This window comes from Chlorocebus sabaeus, chromosome 5 (assembly GCF_047675955.1).
Source record: "Chlorocebus sabaeus isolate Y175 chromosome 5, mChlSab1.0.hap1, whole genome shotgun sequence".
In the NCBI taxonomy this organism is placed as follows: domain Eukaryota; kingdom Metazoa; phylum Chordata; class Mammalia; order Primates; family Cercopithecidae; genus Chlorocebus; species Chlorocebus sabaeus.
The window spans coordinates 3,967,994-3,981,237 of NC_132908.1; the positions used below are offsets into that span (position 1 = coordinate 3,967,994).

General features: G+C 48.0%; 1 protein-coding gene across 3 annotated transcripts in view; it reads right to left on the reverse strand.

The window, feature by feature from the left end:
- The window catches only part of ADCY9 (adenylate cyclase 9), a 156,125-nt gene that overhangs the window by 31,287 nt on the left and 111,594 nt on the right, over window positions 1–13,244 (reverse strand). The gene's annotated exons all lie outside the window — the stretch shown is intronic.

Consider the following 13,244-nt stretch of genomic DNA (forward strand, 5'->3'; position numbering starts at 1 on the left):
CAACAGGGTTTCTCTTTGAGATGATAAAAATGTTCTAAAATTGACCATGGTCATGGCTGTACAACCTTTTGCTAAATATACTAAAAACCATTGAACTGTACACTTTAAAAGGATTGATTTTATAATTTTTTTTGAGACGGAGTTTCACTCTTGTCGCCCAGGTTGGAGTACAGTGGCATGATCTTGCCTCACTGCAACCTCCGCCTCCTGGGTTCAAGTGATTCTCCTGCCTCAGCCTCCCAAGTAGTTGGGATTACAGGCACCCGCCACCACGCCTGGCTAATTTTTTTGTGTTTTTAGTAGAAATGGGGTTTTGCCATGTTGGCCAGGCTGGTCTTGAGCTCCTGACCTCAGGTGATCCACCCATCTTGGCCTCCCAAAGTGCTGGGATTACAGGCATGAGCCACCACGCCTGGCCAAAAAGATCCATGTTAGAGTATGTGAATTATATCTCAACAAAGCTGTTATTAAGTAAATAAACTGGTCACCAACTATGCTAGGACACAAATCCAAGGTTCTTAAGCTCCGTGTGATGGTGAGCTAGTCTCATAAGATGGGCTGAATAATCAGAGGTACATGATTTCCAGATCTAGGAGTAATTAAAAGTTTATAGGAATTAATGGACCTAGAAAAGAGAAGGCAAGATTTAATACAGGTACACTAAAAAGAACAAAGCCTTTATTTCTCACAAACTAGGATTCAAACCCTAGTGAAGTACTTACTAGCTAGGAGACTCTGTTCAAATCACTTTACCTCAGTTCCCTCATCTATAAAACAAGAGTGAAGATATGTTGCTAAGAATTAAATGAAATTAAATGAAATTGGCCAGGTGTGGTGGCTCACATCTGTAATCCCAGCACTTTGGGAGGCTGGAGTGGGAGGATGGCTTGAGTCCAGGAATTTGAGGCCAGCCTGGGCAACATGGCAAAACCCTGCCTCAACAAAAAGTATAAAAATGAGCCTGGCCTGGTGGCATGTGCCTGTAGTCCCAGCTACTCGTGGGGCTGAGATGGGAGAGCTGTTTGAGTCTGGGAGGTCAAGACTGCAGTGAGCTTTGATGGCGCCACTGCACTCCAGCCTGGGGCAAGAGACAAAGACCCTGTCTTAAAAATAATAATAATAATTAAATAAGTATATATATAGCCTAGCACAGTTCCTAGCATACAGTATACCACTTAATAAACTCATTATTATTATTAATGTGACCCAGTAACCTAGGAACTGTCTAAGAAAGCAACTAACAGCTTCCAATGAAGAAGACAACTGTGGCAAGAAAGATTTTTTTTTTTTTTAGGACTCAAAAGCAATTTCCTTGCCGTAAGAACTGTAAAACATTGAAATAAATTATGGGAGGCCAGATATTATTTTGGAAATTTAAAATAAGTGTCACTACCTAAGGGCAAAGATATGACCCAGGTTGTATTTTAAGTTAAACTGCAGGCCTGTACTATATTAAATAAAAGAAACAAAGATTCTACAGGGTTGTATAGTTTGGGAATCTGATGTAACACACAAGCTAAATTTGAACATTTGTATGCATTCAAAAAATGAAAATATACATGCCAAAACAGCTAGTGAAATCATTAACTAACATATCTGAGCAAATAATGGCATCCACATAACATTTGCTTATAGCTCTTTAAAAACTGACATTATCAACAGAGGTCAAATGTTCTAGTTGTCAATAACATACAGTGAGTCTATCTGAAAGCATCTCTTGGTATGGACTGGCAGAGTTACACTTCCAAACATTTTGCTGGCGTGCTGGTTCACACCTGTAATCCCAGAACTTTGGGAGGGCGAGGCAGGAGGATCGCTTGAGGACAGGAGTTCAAGACCAGCCTGGGCAACATAGGGAGATCTTGTCTCTATAAAAAATAATACAAATTAGCTGAGCGTCATGGCATGTGCCTGTGGCCCTAGTTACTTGGGAGGCTGAGGCAGGAGGATTGCTTGAGCCCAGGAAGTCAAGGCTGCAGTGAACTGTGACTGTGCCACTGCACTCCAGCGTGGGTGACAGAGCAAACCCAGTCTCAAAAAAATATATATATGTGTGTGTGTGTGTATATCTGTGTGTGTATATATGTGTGGGTGCATATATATGTGTGTGGGTGTATGTGTGTGTGTATATATGTGTAGATATATATATGTGTGTGGGTGTGTGTATATATATGTGTGTGTATATATGTGTGTGTGTATATGTGTGTGTGTATATATGTGTGTATATATGTGTGTATGTATGTGTGGGTGCATATATATGTGTGTGGGTGTATGTGTGTGTATATATGTGTAGATATATATATGTGTGTGGGTGTGTGTATATATATGTGTGTGTGTATATATGTGTGTGTGTATATGTATGTGTGTATATATGTGTGTGTGTATGTATGTGTGGGTGCATATATATGTGTGTGGGTGTATGTGTGTGTGTATATGTGTAGAGATATATATGTGTGTGGGTGTGTGTATATATATGTGTGTGTGTATATATGTGTGTGTGTATATATGTATGTGTGTATATATGTGTGTGTATGTGTGGGTGCATATATATGTGTGTGGGTATATGTGTGTATATATGTGTAGGTGTATATATATGTGTGTGGGTGTATGTGTAAGTATGTGTGTATGTGTGTGTATATGTGTGTGTATACATGTGTGTGTGTATATGTGTGTGTGTGTATATATACATACTTGCCAATGACACCACTGATCTTATTAAATGAAAAAAAAATCTAATACCAAGAGAAGAATAAAGTAGGCATGCCTGATACCACGTGTAAACGATGCCTGAGGGAACTCTCTTGTGTGGCTAAGGTGGGGTGCTTGGTGCTTGGTGCTTGATGAAACACAACAGCCATTTCAGGGGCCAACTGGTAGACCAGGAAAGGAAGCCGGAGGTGTGGAAGCATTTGCCGCACTTGGCTCAGCCAAAGCCTGAAGTGTGAGTGAGTGCTTGGTAAACACTGGCAGTGAATACGAAAACTTCTGTTAACTATGCTGTCTGGTCATTAAAGAGTTCATCTGGTAATTCAGTGTCCTTGATTACAGACAGAACAGCCCTTGGTATCATTCTTCTGTAGCCATTTAGTCACAGGAATCTCCTGGCATCAGTCTGTTTCAGGTATTTTTCTTGCCTCAAGTTCATCTGCTGTGCTTTTCTCTTTTTTTTTTTTTTTGAGACTGAGTCTCCCTCTATCACCCAGGCTGGAGTGCAGTGGGGCGATCTCGGCTCACTGCAACCTGCACCTCTCGGGTTCAAGCAGTTCTGCTGCCTCAGCCTCCTGAATAGATGGGATTACAGGCGCCCACCAACATGGCTGGCTAATTTTCGATTTTCAGTACAGATGGGGTTTCACCACATTGGTCAGGCTGGTCTCGAACTCCTGGCCTCAAGTGCTCTGCCTGCCTCAGCCTCCCAAAGTGCTGGGATTACAGGTGTGAGCCACTGTGCCCGGCCAACCCTGCTGTGCTTTAAGACGAGGCCACCTGCTTCTTCAGTGCCCCCCACAGCACACTGGCTTTCCTGGCTTTATGAGATTTTCTATGCATTTAGAGCCATGAATATGCCACCGTGAGAGTCAAACCAACTTGGCACCAGAGGGCACACTGAGGACAGCGGGGGCTCCATGCCCTCTGCAAGGACTTCCCTCGGAGGGGCTGGAAGGCCGGTGGACCCCGGGAGTGCCCACTGGGATGAGGCTGCTCTCTGCGGAGCCTGGGGCAGTGGTCTCTACAGGTGGGGAACTCAGTGCTTTGCTTACAATCCCCTTGAACAGAGGCCGAGGCCCGCACCCAGCGGTGATAAGAAGTTCTGATACAGAAGTGAGGTCCTGCAGAGCTGCCCACAAACGGCAGAAGAGGTTGTGCTTGCAGAAGGAAAAGGCTGCGTGGGTCACATGGCCAGCTGTAGACACCCAGGCTCCGGCCTCCTGAGGGCCGGGATAGCGCTCACTGCCTATTCCATTCCCAACAGGTTTGTCCAGGAAGTGGGGGTATGGGAGGTGGGGGGAGAGCCAGGTGCAGACTCCAGGCCACGCTAGGTGGCATGGCCCCACGGACCTGTGTCACCCGGACCCAGCAGCCATCATTTTACGGCACTTTGAAAATGCGGATTTTGGCTGGGCGTGGTGGCTCATTCCTGTAATCCCAGCCCTTTGGGAGGCTGAGGCGGGTGAATCACCTGAGGTCAGGAGTTCAAGACCAGCGTGGTCAACACGGCAAAACCCTGTCTCTACTAAAAATACAAAAATTAGCTGGGTGTGGTGGCACATGCCTGTAATCCCCACTACTGGGGAGACTGAGGCAGGAGAGTCACTTGGACCCAGGAGACGGAGGTTGCAGTGAGCCCAGATCGTGCCATTGCACTCCAGCCTGGGCAACAGAGCAAGACTCCGGCTCAAAAAAAAAAAAAAGTGGATTTCTGTTGTTCTGTTTCTTCCTCAGCTACTTTCCTTTTGGGGGATAAACTTTCTAGATGAAAACTTTAAAACAAATGAAACAAAAGAAATCTTAGAGCTGGGTGTGATGGCTTGCCTGAGCCCAGGAGTTTGAGATCAACCTGGGCAATGTAGCAATACTCCATCTCTACAAAAGCTTTTTAAAAATTTTAAAAATTAGCTGGGCATCGTGGTGTGTGCCTATAGTCCCAGCTACTCAGGAGGCTGAGGTGGGAGGGTCGCTTGAGCCCAGGAGGGAGAGGCTGTAGTGAGCTATGGTTGTGCCACTCCACTGCGAACTGGGTCAGAGAGCAACACCCTGTCTCTTTAAAAAAAAAAAAAAAAAAAGAGGCCGAGGGTGGTGTCTCATACCTGTAATCCCAGCACTTTGGAAGGCCAAGGTGAGTGGATCATGAGATCAGGAGATTGAGACCATCCTGGTTAACACAGTGAAACCCCGTCTCTACTAAAATATAAAAAATTAGCCAGGCGTGGTGGTGCGCGCCTGTAGTTTTAGCTACTGGGGAGGCTGAGGCAGGGGAATCGCTTGAACCGGGGAGGTAGAGGTTGCCGTGAGCCGAGATCACGCCGCTGCACGCCAGCCTGGGCAACAAGAGCGAAACTCCATCTCAAAAAAAAAGAAGAAGAAAAAAGAGACAGACATCCATCTACCCAATGGAGAGATTCTCACATCTCAACATCCCCTTCTGAGCAGTAGTTAGAGGCCTCTTCTCTACCAGGAGGGTCCTACCATGCAACAGTGGGTGGGTTTGTTTCCCTCCCCCGACCTCCTACCTCCCACCCCCCACAGCAATTTTCCTTGGGCAATTCGCTAGCTTAATTTTAATCTGGATTAAGACATTTCACGAACTGTTTTTTGCCAAACACGGATGCCTCTGTGAAACGTTTCCCAGCCGGCTAAACATCGTCTCCCCCTGCACAGCTGCAGGCCTCTCCACCCCTGGTGAGCCCTCCCTGGGAAGAGTATTTCCGACTCCAGGAAGCTCCAGGCATGGAAGCACCTCACTGCCTTGGGAGACAACCCTAGTGGCGGGCTCACAGGGAGCCACACGGGCAGGCACGTTAGAGAAAAAGCAGCGTCATAATGACAGCAGCTACTATGACTTAGGAATGTCTATGTGCCAAGGTCCTACCCAGGAACCAGTCGGGCCCCCATTCACATGGTATCTGCAGTCTCTACTGTGTGATCTTGTCCTTTGCAGCCACACTGTGAGGCAGCAATGATCGCTCTGCGGACGGCCACAGACTCCAGGGCCCCGGGACCCGGACCACCGTCGTACGGCTCTGGCCCCCTTTCCTGGCACAAGGAGGACCCAGCAATAATCCTGGCACCTTGCTCTCCTGGGCCTTGTTCCCCTAGAGTGACCTGAGCAGCTATGCCTGTCCTCTTGGTTCTTCCGAGCAGCACTCTGGGCCCTTGGGCACCAAGGGAAGTCTCAAGACTTCTAAGGTCCTCCCAGCAGCGCGCTTGGCGGGCCAAGGAGTTTGCTGGCTGTTGCCTGGGTAACCTGAGATTCCCTGGAGAACGCCCAAGAGCAAACTCTGCATTTTCCCGGATTATCTTTGCTCCTTCCCCCATGTGGACGTGGGCTTTGGAGGGAAGAGTGTAGCCATTTCTCTAACACACTTGGGCACATTTGCATTTGTTTTTAACACATTTCAGGACGTGCACCCTACATTCCGGTCAAAATATATGGCACAAAGCTATAAAACCGTTTTTTCTTCAAGGTTATTTCTCATCACAAGATAAATCATTTCTCAGCCAACAGCTGTCCCTTTTCAAAACTGTCAAGGGAGGGAGTGGGGAAACCTCTTTTCTCAGAAATGAGGAGGATACACCACTAGAAGAGCCCTGGCTTTGCCTGCTTCGTCTTCTCAACAGGACTGTTTTGCAAGATGTCATGTTATCAGAAACATCCTTTGCTCCCAAACTCAAAATGATGTTGAACATGGCGAACAGGAAGAGTCATGGCATGGCACCCACAATAACCACAAATACAGTTTCCTGAGGTGTTCTTTGAAACTCTTTGTATCTACTTAGCCCTCGTAAGCACCCACGATGCAGGCACTAGGATCGGTTCCATTTTACAGATGAGGACATTTGAGACAGAGCAGGCACCGGCCCAGAGCCACATGGTACGGCTGGAACTGCATAAAGCAGGTGGTGAGCCCAGGCAGCAGAGCTCCCGGCCCCGGAAATCTCCAGGCGAACGGGGCAGCCCATCAGTGTGCAGAGCCACCGGGCTCACTCTATGTCCCTGGCATCGCTGTTTAAGCTAACAGGTTAGGTACAGGCATAAGTACTTCAAAATAGAGCATTTCTGCTAATGAAACATTAGGGAAAAATAGAAGTAGAATATTAGAAGAAAAGATAAGCAGTAATTATCAGAGAAAAAGAAATTTTCTTACATCCCCAAAGCGGTAAGAACAGACAGCAGATGGCCTGAGAATACCAGACAACGCACCACACGAACACACACGTGTAAAAACTCACACACACGATCTCAGAACCACACGGGGCGGAGCCCTAAAGGACCACTAGGCTCAATAACCAGGCTGGTGATGACGACCCGAGTCAAAAATAGATGAAAATATACTCAGCAGACTGTCAGGCAGGAAGACTGTTACCAGCTGTGGAAATAGTCCTTCATGAAGTCAAAATAAGAAAATATTTAGCATTTGGAGAAACTTCATGGAAGTGCAATATTTCACTCTCGGGCGATGCCAGTTCAATGATTCCGCACATACATTTCCATCCCTCTCTCTACACACATATATAATTTCTTACTTGGAAATAATTTTAGACTTGCAGAGAGTGGGAAAGACAGTTCAAGGAGTCTGCGTATATCCTTCGTACAGACCTGCAGTACAGTTATCAAGACCAAAGCAACTCATGCTGGAGCGATACTGTTACCTAAGCTGCAGGCTTTATTTACATCTGCAGGATGTCCCCGGTTTCCCTGATGTCCCTTTGCTGTTCGGGGTCTCCTCTAGGTCCCGTGTTGCATTTAGTCCTCACGCCTCCTGCTCACCCCAGCATATGGGGGTTCCTCTATCTTTCCCTGTCTCTCCTGGCCCTGCTGCGTTTGAAGTCCCGGCCAGGTATTTTGTCAAATGTCCGGATCTGGACCTGCCTGGTGCTTTCTCACAGCAGACTGAGGTTTGGGGTTTGCGGAAAGAATGCTGCAGAGGTGACATGCCCTTCTCACGACACCACACTGGGGTACAGGATGGCCATGTGTCGTCCTAGCAGGGAGGCTCACCTGGATCATTTGGTGAAGGTGGCGTCTGCCTGGTTTGTACACTGTGAAGTTCCTATTCCTCCCCCGCCCCACCTTTCTTTTTTGAGACGAGGTCTCATTCTAGTGCCCAGGCTAGAGTGCAATGGTGCGCTCTTGGCTCACTGTAGCCTCTGCCTCCCAGGCTCAAGAGATCCTCCCACCTCAGCCTCCCAGGTAGCTGGAACTACAGGTGGATACCAACATGCCTGGCTAATTTTTACAGTTTTTATAGAGATGGGTTTTTTTTGGTTTGTTTTAATTGTTTTTGTTTTTTGACATGGAATCTCACTCTGTCGCCCAGGCTAGAGGGCAGTGATACGATCTCAGATCACTGCAACCTCCATCTCCAGGTTCAAGAGATTCTGCTGCCTCAGTCTCCCAAGTAGCTGGGATTACAGGTGTGCGCCACCACGCCCGGCTAATTTTTTTATTTTTAGTAGACTTGGGGTTTCACCACGTTGGCCAGGCTGGTCTCGAACTCCTGACCTCAGGTGATCTGTCTACCTTGGCCTCCCAAAGTGCTGGGATTACAGGCGTGACCACCTCACCTGACAGAGACTACCCTTTGGTTTTACAACAGCTTTATTAAGATGTAATTCGCACAGCATATAATGCACCCATTTCAAGTATATAACTCCAGGGTTTTTAGCATATTCACAGGAATGTGCAAGCATCACCACTATCAATTCAGACTACTGCTTATAATAAATACCTAGTTAATTTCTAAGCTGTATATATTTATTTATGTATGTGTCTATAAAATCATTTTTTCAATTTCTATAATGAATGAAAAGCCCCCTCCTTCCCCAAATCGGGCTGGCTGAGCCTATTCATAATGACTGGACACACAGAAAACAAGTAGAGCAAAGAAGTGATCATTTATTGAGGGTCATTTTCAAAATTCACTGTCACAAAAGGATAGTTCCTGAGGTGAATGGCCTCAAAGGGGAGGGAGAAAGCTTTTGAAAGCAAGACAGGTGCTCCCTGAATCATCCCCATATGGGTAAATATACATCATTAGCTTTGTTACTGACTGGTCCATGTAGAAACACCCAGTGGCCAAGCAGCCTGGGGTTCTAAATAATAGATGAAGGTAAACTCAGGAAGACCAGCCACGCAGGTGCGCTCCCGGGGAGGCCTTTCAGAGATGAACTAAGATGCTTTCACAGCTCGAATGGTTCACTGATCAGAACTAATGTGATAAAAGTAATTCAATTTTGGGTTTTCTTTTCTTCTCAAGATGGAGTCTCACTCTAATAGCCCAGGCTGAAGTGCAGTGGCATGGTCTCGGCTCACTGCAACCTTCACCTCCTAGGTTCAAGGGATCCTCCTGCCTCAGCCTCCTGAGTAGCTAGGACTACAGGCGTATGTCACCACACCTGGCTAATTTTTGTAGTTTTAGTAGAGATGGGGTTTTACCATGTTGGCCAGGCTGGTCTTGAACTCCTGACCTCAGGTGATCTGCCTGCCTCGGCCTCCCGAAGTGCTGGGATTACAGGTGTGAGCCACGGAGCCCAGCTGGGTTTTCTTTTTCTTCATGAAGATGTTGGAAAAGCTGTTTTTATTGACATATGGCATCTAGATCCACTCACCACCCACAGGGTTCATGAGAAAATGGAAAGCAAACGCCCGCTGGAGTGCTGACGTCACATTCAACAGGCCAAGGCACATATGCTCCCGTGTCATACCAGTGACTTGGTTATGGCCGAGAGCATCCAACCCGCAGCAATCGTCAGCCGCAATCACTGAGAATCTCCCTCGAGTCGGAACCGCGGAGAATATGGGACCCTCCCCAGTGAGTCAGTGACCTCTTGCAGGCAAGGCGGGACCGTCTCTCGGCCTCTCCCAGCCCTCCATGGCTCCGTCTGTGGTCACTGTCCCTGCTCTATGTGGAGTGAAGGAGTGCCCAGTGCGAGCAGGGCTTCTCCTCAGCCCTAGCGTCTGCAGGCGCCACTCCAGCTAATTTCCCAGCAATCCCGAGAGGTCCCTTCCTCATCACCACTGCACTGATGAGGAAAACTCTTGCTTAGAAGAATTAAGTATGTGTTTTCTCTTCCTTTTTTTCTTTTCCTTTTCTTTCTTTCTTTCTTTTTCTTTTCTTTTTTTTTTTTTTTTTGAGACAGCATCTGGTTCTGTCACCCCAGTTGGAGTGTGGTGGCACCATCATATGGCTTACTGCAGCCTCAAACTCCCGGGCTCAAGCGATCCTCCCGCCTCAGCCATCTGAGTGGCTACAACTACAGGCGTGAGCCACGGCACCTGGCTGCAATTTCTTCACAGTGGCAAAGCCAAGGCTTTGAGAAGGGTCTTGTTTCAAATTGCGGCCCTTCCCGCCATGCTCCGCCTCCCCTCTGTAACGCTGACAGTAGCGTCCTCGCCTCTAATGCTCACTCCTTGGTTTCCTTCTTGACCCCTCCTTCCTTCACTTGGGCAGCATCTGTCCCCCACATTATGCAATATCAGGGCCCCTCGGGTGAGGATCTCTCACTGCTGGTCACTTCAAGAACCCAAGGGGCCAGGCGCAGTGGCTCACGCCTGTAATCCCAGCACTTTGGGAGGCAGGCGGATCACAAGGTCAGGAGATTGAGACCATCCTGGCTAACACGGTGAAACCCTGTCTCTACTAAAAATACAAAAAATTACCCGGGCGTGGTGGCGGGCGCCTGTAGTCCCAGCTACTCCGGAGGCTGAGGCGGGAGAATGGCGTGAACCCGGGAGGCAGAGCTTGCGGTGAGCAGAGATCGAGCCACTGCACTCCAGCCTAGGTGACAGAGCAAGACTCCGTTTCAAAAAAAAAAAAAAAAAGAACCCAAGGCTAGGCACAGTGGTTCATGCCTGTAATCCCAGCATTTTAAGAGGCCAAGGCAGGAAGATGGTATGACCCCAGGAGTTTGCAACCATCCCGGGCAACAGAGCAAAAAAAATTTAAAAATTAGCTAGGCATGGTGGCACATGCCTGTGGCCCTAGCTACTCAGGAGGCTGACTTGGGAGGATCACTTGAGCCCGGGAGTCTGAGCTGCAGTGAGCTAAGATCATGCCACTGGTACTTTAGCCTGAGCAACAGAGCGAGACCCCATCTCTTAAACAAACAAAAAGAAGCCGACAGTTGGGTGTAGAAAGGGTTCCCTTGGAGCTATGACTTCAGGACCAAAGTTCTGGCTTTTGACATCACTACCATTTCCTGGTAGGTCGTTACAGTACACAGCTTATGTCACATTAGGTAAGAATTTTCCAGCTATGACCTGGGAGATGACTTAAGGTCACAGAGGACACACATTCATGGGGGCTGCCCTGGTTCTACACAGTTCCGCTTGGGCTTCTGACTTCAGTCCTTCGCCTGGCTCTGCAGAGCTGCATCGCTCTGTGTGTTTAATTAAAGAATTAAAAACTTAAGCCAAAAAGAAACTGTTAATTACTACATGCCAGGCACCATGCTCGACACTTGGGAAATATTTAAGTTATTTAACACACAGTCTCTGAATGCAAAGAGCTCAGAGGAAGGCGCATAGGAAACAAAGATTTAAGATCGTGTATGTTACAGCCAAGTGGGACAGACTGAAGGGACTGAGAATTTGGAGACGAGGGAACAGCGTTATTGGCTGGGCAGGCACAGGAAAGCGTGGTGGAGCTGAACAGTGAACGCAGCCAGGAGTTCAGAGGGAAAGCGAAGCCATGCGTATCGCAAGTGAGCGGCAGCAGGAACAGGACACAGGCGAAAATCTACGCGTGTTCCTTCAGGGAACGCTTCCTGAACACCTTTTCTCTAATGTATTAGTCCTTGGCATGAAACTCCTTTTACTACATGAGCATTTCCCCAAAAGGTGAGACCACATTAGCCCTGCAAGGTGCAGCTTGAAGAAAACAACTGTGCTCAAAGAGGCCTGAGAGTGCGGCATACACCACGTCCTCCTCCAAAGGCCTAGATACTGTCTACTAGCGTAGCGAAGGCTCTGAGAAGTCCTGCAGTAAAGAAACCCTTTCTGTGTTGAATATCCAGAGTTTCCCGAATTTACTTTACCACTGAGTGCCACCCCCCCTCCTTTTTTTTGAGACAGGGCAAGGTCTCACTCTGTGGCCCAGGCTGGAGTGCAGCAGTACAATCACAGCTCCCTGCAGCCTTAAATACCTGGGCTCAAGTGATCCTCTTGGCTCAGCCTCCCGAGTAGCTGGGATGGCAGGCACATGCCACCAAGCCCAGTTAATTAAAAAAATTTTTTTGTAGAGACGATGTCTTGCTACGATGACCAAGCTGGTCTCAAAATCCTAGCCTCAGCCGTTCCTCCCACCTCGGCCGCCCAAAGTGCCAGGATTACAGGCGTGAGCCACCCTGCCTGGCCTTCTGTCAACCTGAGATAGATTACAAGATTCTCAGAAATGTTCAACGATATTTGGAAAATCTCCACATGCCAAGGAGATATCCTAAATGGTTTTTGCTCATTCTGATCAAAACAAATATATAGATGAGTGCAAAGCAGTGTAGCATCGCCATGGCGAAACCCGTGGTCACTAAACCCATGAGCGTGTGATATGGGGAACTCTGCGACCGCATCCCCTAATGGACAGAAACACACATATGTGGATGCTAAAATGGCAAACACAACAAATTATTTATTTTTGGCTTGGGCTGTCTTTCACTACTTCAATACAGCTCAGTTTGCAGGCTGGAGGAAACCATTTTTCCCCAAATAGCAAAACCATTCCTGACTCCTCTCCACGCCAGCCCCTCCCTTCCCGGGTCCGCTGTCTAGGAGCCCAGAGCTCCATTTTCTGACTCCTGCAAAATGTCAGCCCAGGCAAGACGGCTGTCTTTAAAGTTTGCAGGCATCCAGGGAATCTCAGATACATGAGCTTTACGCGTGTGCCAAGAGTACGGGGAAGAGAGGGTCCAACACCACTGTCCCGGTGGTTTTCACTCAGGGATGACTCTGCACCCCCAGGGGACACTGGGCCATGTCCGGAGGCATTTTTGGTTGGCACAGTTGGGGAGTAGGGTACGGGTGGGTATGCTGGCATCTGGCAGGTGGAGGCTAGGGATGCTGCCAGCCATCTGACAGTGCACAGGACAGCCCCACCACACAGGACTACCTGGTCCAAAATGCCAGCGGTGCCAAGGTGAGAAGCCCTGCATTACACTAACAAAGCACCCAACCAACATGATACACGAGCAGGGTTGACAGAACCCAGGTGTCATCGTTACAGGTAACTGGGCGACAGGCACTATGTATCCTGACCCAGTAAATAATCTGGATACCCCGGCTGACTGCCACATAACGAAGGCTGTTCATCGTAAACACCAACAGCAGCTTTCAAGCCTGTGAATGAACGTGGAGAGGCAGGGACACACTGGGTGAAGCCGTAACCACTGGCCGCCATCCTCACGCATACCCCACTGCGTTATCTGACAACACAAAGCAGCGCAGGGGAACTGTTGTGATTCTCTCTCTCTCATTTTAAGAATGGAGACAGGAGATGCGTAAACTATAAAAATAAACAGAAGGTACCAGT